Source organism: Gracilinanus agilis, chromosome 3 (genome assembly GCF_016433145.1).
Source record: "Gracilinanus agilis isolate LMUSP501 chromosome 3, AgileGrace, whole genome shotgun sequence".
NCBI lineage: Eukaryota > Metazoa > Chordata > Mammalia > Didelphimorphia > Didelphidae > Gracilinanus > Gracilinanus agilis.
In genome coordinates, this window is record NC_058132.1 from 475,774,306 (window position 1) to 475,781,168 (window position 6,863).

A 6,863-nucleotide genomic window follows, 5' to 3' on the forward strand; every position below is an offset into this window, starting at 1 on the left:
CTGTTGGCTATTGTCTACCAACCTTTGGGATGCTTTGCTTCTCTCTTTAGTGAGTTCAGTTTCTCATCCCCTACTTCCAATCATTTGTCAAGTCCTATTATTTCTGTCTTTATAATATTTTGTGTTTATATGATCCCTTGCTTCTCTTACCACCTTGTAGTAGAATTAAAACAGTAGCCTGCTTATAGGTCTTTCTGCTTTGAATTTCTCCACTCTCTAATACATCCTCCACTCAGCTATAAAATTGATCTTCCAAAGGTCAAGGTCTGACCATGTTGCACCAACTTCTCCCATTCAATAAATTTAGAGGAACTCCCAGTTGTTTCCAGAATCAAACATTAAAAAAAATGCTCTCTCTCCTCATCTCTGCCTCTGAGCTTCCTTAGCTTTCTCTAAGTCTCATCAAGTCTCTTATTTTCAAGAAATATCTCTTAGTTCTTCTTAATCTTAATTTACTTCCAAGACTACCTTCAATTTATTTCCATATAGATTATTTTCTAATAATATAATTTGAATATTGTTTTCCTGCCACAGATTAGATTGCAAACTCTTGGAGATCAAGAATTATTTTTTTTCCTTTCCTTTCTTTGTATCCCTATAGCCTAGCATGGTAGTTGTTATATACTGAGTACTTACTAAATGTTAGTTGACTGACTAAACCCCAGGACTACTGTGAGAATCAAATGAAATAACATGTAAATCACTTTGCAGATCTTAAAGTGCTACATAAATTCTGTTATATTTATTACTAAAGCATATATTGTTCCATTGGTTCCTAGGTTTCTCCACATGAGTATATTTTCTTAATCTACAGTATTACCCAGTATTTCTCTTTTAGTTATTTGATTTATTTTGAGTACTGTATACCCATCAGAAGCCATGGCCTAGTCACAGTCTTGATCTCATCAAGTTTAAGTGATACCAAATAACTCACATTTATTGATTTCGTATTAGGATATCCAGATCCTCTTTTCTGTTGCCTAAATTTGGGGCACTTGTGTGTATACTCAAGACCACAGGTTTTTCTATTATAACATTCTTTGGAGGATGTACACTAATAGAATTAAAATATTATTCAATATTGTACTAAAATACTACCTGTACCAATAAGAGAAGAAGAAATTAAAGGAATTAGATATTAAAATATCTGCTATGGTTCAGGATAAACGAACAAATGTGGTTTGAAGTCAAGAAACTGAAGAATTACTTCAGAATAATCTGCTTTCATGTAATAGATTACTGACTAGTTAGGACAAAAGTTAATATAAACATACAATTAGCAGAAAAAGTACAAATGAAATGAAATTGGAGAATATAGTGGTTCCAACCTTACCTCCTTAAAAAACTATGTAAGAAAAAATAATAATATCTATCACTTATTTATCACTTTATATTTTGAAAATTGTTACACATATTTTATTTGGTTTTCACATCTCTATTAGATAGATACTATTATTGTCCCCATGTTATAGAGGAGAAAAAAAATATTGAGTGTGATTAAGAGACTGGAGAACATTGGAATAAAAGGAACTTTATTCAAAATGATGAATAGCATTATCTAAAATAATCATCAAGGATTAGCTATAATGTGGATAAAAGCCTTCTCAATAAAATCAGAGGTAAAACAAGGGCACCTCCACTACTATTCAATACTACCTTTGGCATTAAGAGAAGAAGAAATTAAAGGAATTAGAATAAACAATGAGAAGATAAATATATTATTCTTCACAGATGTTATGCTGTCATGTGTAGACAATCCTAGAAAATCAACCAATAAACTAGTGGAAATAATTAACAACTTTATCAAAGTTGCAGGATATAAAATAAACCTACAAAAATCATTGGTATTTCTTTTTACTATGAATAAAGTACAATAACTTGCATTTGTAGAGATCATAAAATACCTCTGAGTCTACTTCCTGAGAGGAACCCAGGAACTATATGATCACAACTACAAAGCACTTTTCATACAAATAAAGTCAGATCTAAACAATTGTAAAATCATTAATTGCTCAGAGGTTGATCAAGCCAATATATTAAAACAGACAATTCTACCTAAAAGAATTTACTATTCAGAGACATAAAATCAAACTACACAAAAATTATTTCACAGAGCTAGAAAAAATAACAATAAATTTAATCTGGAAGAACAAAAGACCAAGAATATCAAAAGAATCAGTGAAAAAATAAATAAAGGAGAGTGCCTTAGATGTACCATATCTCAAACTATATTATAAAGGAACAATCATCGAAGCAATCTGGTACTGACTGAGAAATAGGATAATGGATCAATGGAACAGATTAAGCACTGTATACAAAGAAGTAAACAATCATAGTAATCTAGTTTTTTATAAACCCAAAGATCTAGACTTTTGGAAGAACTCACTATTTGACAGAAATTGGGGGGGAACTGGAAAAGAATATGGCATAAAATAGGCACAGACCAACAGTCATAGCATATACCAAGGTAAAGTCAAAATAGATAAATGATTTTAAAATAAAGTGGGTACCATAAACAAATTAAGATAGCACATGTTAAACCTATAATATATTACATGTTATCTTGAAGATGTTGCAAAAGTGGCAGGGAGAGAGAGAAAGTATATCATAAAATGTCAGAAAATAATTATTAAAGATCACATCAGCATGTTATCTGTGGAAAAAATTAAAAGACAGATTTGTCCACAGTCACAAAGCTAGTAAGTGTCTGAGGCAGAATATAAATTCAGTGCTTTGGAATTTTGTCCAATGTTTGTAGCCATTGCACAGCCTGGCTGCATAAAGATATAGATTAAAAACACATAAACTTTGACTTTTTACTTCTTTTAGAAATTTAACAAATGCAGAGTAGTCACCTTAACAAGGAGGTCAAAAAATTCAGAAACAGGTACAGCAAATAGCAAGACAACAATGAATAATATTTGGTCAGAATGGAAGTTTGTTTAGTAAAAAATTAAGAAACAAGCTTTTTGAAAATTTAAAAGATTTTACTAATGTTATAAAACAAAGGTGCTAATGAAATGGTTTGAATGAATAATTGGTGCTTGCTGATAATAAACAGGAAGCTAAGTGGGCCAGTAGCTAACTAGAAACACCTGGGTAATGTACTAAGGATGGTAAATATCCTAAGCCAGACTCAGCTAAGGAATAAAACAATTCTCCCTTAGTGAGGTCTATATCCCTTTAAGAAAAGCTCTCCTTCAAACAAGGAAATGATTCCTATTGGTGGTTAGGAGGCTTGGCAAGAAGAGGTCCTTGGTATTTCCTGTCCTATAGTAATGAGTCTCTAAGTTCACTCCAGAGTATTGAAACTATAGCCAGTACTAAAACTGAAACGAGGTAGGACACTCTTAAGTTTGAACAAACTAGGGTTTATTTAATTTAATTAACTAAGGAAGGAGAGCAAGACAAGGTAAAGCTAAACTCTAGTTATTCTTGCCTTTCAGATCTAATCTCAGAAAGATGATGCGACTTCCTGTTTGAGTCCTGGCTGACCCAAGGACCAGCCTTGGGTCAGAGATGAAAGTGGACTAATTTGCTGATATAATAAGTTAAACTGCTGGTGAAATAATTGGTGTATCACAGTATTATTGCAAATTGGCTCGCTATGATCTAAACCTGCCTGAGCTAAAATCTAATTCCCATGTTCCACCAACCACCTCCCGGTTCCCAAGGGGTAGCTGGAAAAATGAGAAGTGAAAGACCCAAGTCCTAGGTCTGCAGGGTCTTATATAGCCTGGTTCTAACTGCCAGATGGCACCTGCCCACTTTGGCTCATGGCAAACTCCAACATTCCAAACTGGGCAATTGACAGGATACCCTAAGGAAATATGGCAGTATTATTTTGCATATCACACTAAGAAAAACAACCCCAGGAATGTATGAAGAAGAAGCTGAAGAAAAAAATGCAAAATGGAAAAAGTTAAATACCCTGTAGTTCTACAAAATTCAACAATTGTAGCAATTTAGTATGATAATCACCAATTTGGACACAATCATCTTTGTCTCTTATGAGTGATAGCACCTTTCTCCCAGCCATCCATTTTTGAAACATAAGCATCTTCTCGTTCTTATTTTTCTCTATCTCATTCATTTGGATCCAGTCAGCCAGTAAGTGGAGGCATGCAACTCCATTCATATCTCTGGCATTGGTTTCTTCTCAGGTCCTACCATCACATCAGTCTAGGTTAATCCCTCACAAATTCTGGACTAGATTTCTACATAACCTTCCTGGTCTAGCATAGGGCTTATTATGTTTATGCCTGTGCTACAAAAATGTGTTCCAAATATGACAGTCCCATGTCATATAATACTTTGGAAAATGATGTGACTGGAGTCAGAAAAATGTGGCTTATAGTTAATAGCTCCTCTAATGTTGCCTTTTAGAATTTCATATTTTTACTTATAAAAACAACTACAACCACAAATACAAATTCACAAAAAATAAGCATACAAATTCACAAAAAATAAGCATACATAGCTATACATACACACAATATCTTTAAATAATAAATACTTAAAAGATTAGAAGCAATGAATATAAATACTAATACAATTCACAAATAGATTAACCCAAAACAACCCTGTTTGATATAGCCAGAATAAGTAAAAGTATCCTCACTGCACAGATGAGATAATTGCCAGAGGTGATATGACTTGCCAGATACATAGCCAGTAAATAACACTCTAACAACTTTTAACATCTAGTACAATACTTTTTCCCTTGCACCATACTGAGCTAACCTATGAGTAAACAGCAAAGTATTATGGGAGGTTAAGTTATTATTATATATTAACTTTTAAAGAAATTTTATGTTGATAACAATAAATAACAAATAAAATGAAAAAGAAAATTTCAGTGGTCTCAGGTCAACTGCTGTTTTAAAAAAATTTGTTTAGAACATGGACTTTGTGCTTTGGATTGATCATAAATTATTGCATAATATAATTGAATAAGATCTGTCAAAGAGCTTTCATCTGATAAAAGTATCTCAGAGCACCATTGCCCTTTCAATTTTCAGGATGTTGCAACAAATTGCTATAATTTGGGAGAGATTTTCCAAAATTTTTACATACATTTAAAAATTCTAAACAATAAAAATCAACTAAAGTGATCACTTCCATAACTTTAGCAAAACAAAAAGAGGATTATACAAGAAACTGTACACCTATTATGTAAAACTTGCTTTTCAAATTCATTATGTAAATCAAGATAATATTTGTAAAGTACTTTGTAAACCTTAAAGCACTATATAAATGATATGATGAAGATGATGATGATATAACTTTCAGAACTCCTGCTTATCTATCATTCCTTCTGGGTTTCTTTGTGTTCTGTGCATTTCTTTTTTTTAAACATTTATTAATATTCATTTTTAATCTGTTTACATGCTTCATACCCCTAATTTCCCCTTCATCCCCTTCTATCCCCCCACCCATGTCCAGCGCACATTTCCACTGGTTGTAACATGTGTCCTTGTTCAGGGCCTATTTCCATATTGTTGTTAGTTGCATTGGTGTGGTAGTTTCGAGTCTACATCCCCAATCCTGTCCACCTCAGCCCACGCATTCAAGCAATTGTTTATCTTCTATGTTTCCTCTCCTGCAGTCCTTCCTCTGAATGTGGGTAGCGTTCTTTACCATAAATCCCTCAGAGCTGTCTTGTGTCATTGCATTGCTGCTGGTACAGAAGTCCATTACATTCGATTTTACCACAGTATATCAGTCTCTGTGTACAATGTTCTTCTGGCTCTGCTTCTTTCACTCTGCATCAGTTCCTGGAGGTCTTTTCCAATTCACCTGGAACTCCTCTAGTTTATTATTCCTTTTAGCACAATAGTATTCCATCACCAGCATATACCACAATTTGTTCAGCCATTCCCCAATTGAAGGGCATCCCCTCATTTTCCAGTTTTTTTGCCACTACAAAAAGCGCAGCTATAAATATTTTCGTACAAGTCTGTTTATCTATGATCTCTTTGGGGTACAAACCCAACAATGGTATGGCTGGATCAAAGGGCAGGCATTCTTTTATAGCCCTTTGAGCATAGTTCCAAATTGCCAGCCAGAATGGTTGGATCAGTTCACAACTCCACCAGCAATGCATTAATGTCCCAATTTTGCCACATCCCCTCCAACATTCATTACTCTCCCCTTCTTTCATTTTAGCCACTCTGCTAGGTGTGAGGTGATACCTCAGAGTTGTTTTGATTTCCATTTCTCTAATTATTAGAGATTTAGAACACTTTTTCATGTGCTTATTGATACTTTTGATTTCTTTACCTGAGAATTTCCTATTCATGTCTCTTGCCCATTTTTCAATTGGGGAATGGCTAGATTTTTTATACAATTGATTTAACTCCTTGTATATTTGAGTAATTAGACCCCTGTCAGAGTTTTTCGTTATAAAGATTTTTTCCCAATTTGTTGTTTCCCTTCTGATTTTGACTACATTGTTTTTGTTTGTACAAAAGCTTTTTAGCTTGATATAATCAAAACCATTTAATTTACATTTTGTAATTTTCTCTAATTCTTGCTTGGTTTTAAAATCTTTCCTTTCCCAGAGATCTGACAGGTATACTATTTTGTGTTCACTTAGCTTATTTATAGTTTCCCTCTTTATATTCAGGTCATTCACCCATTCTGAATTTATCTTGGTGTAGGGTGTGAGATGTTGATCTAAACCTAATCTCTCCCATATTGTTTTCCAAATTTCCCAGCAGTTTTTGTCAAATAGTGGATTCATGTCCCAAAAGTTGGGCTCTTTGGGTTTATCATACATGGTCTTGCTAATGTCGTTAACCCCAAGTCTATACCACTGATCCTCCCTTCTATCTCTTAGCCAGTACCATATTGTTTTGATG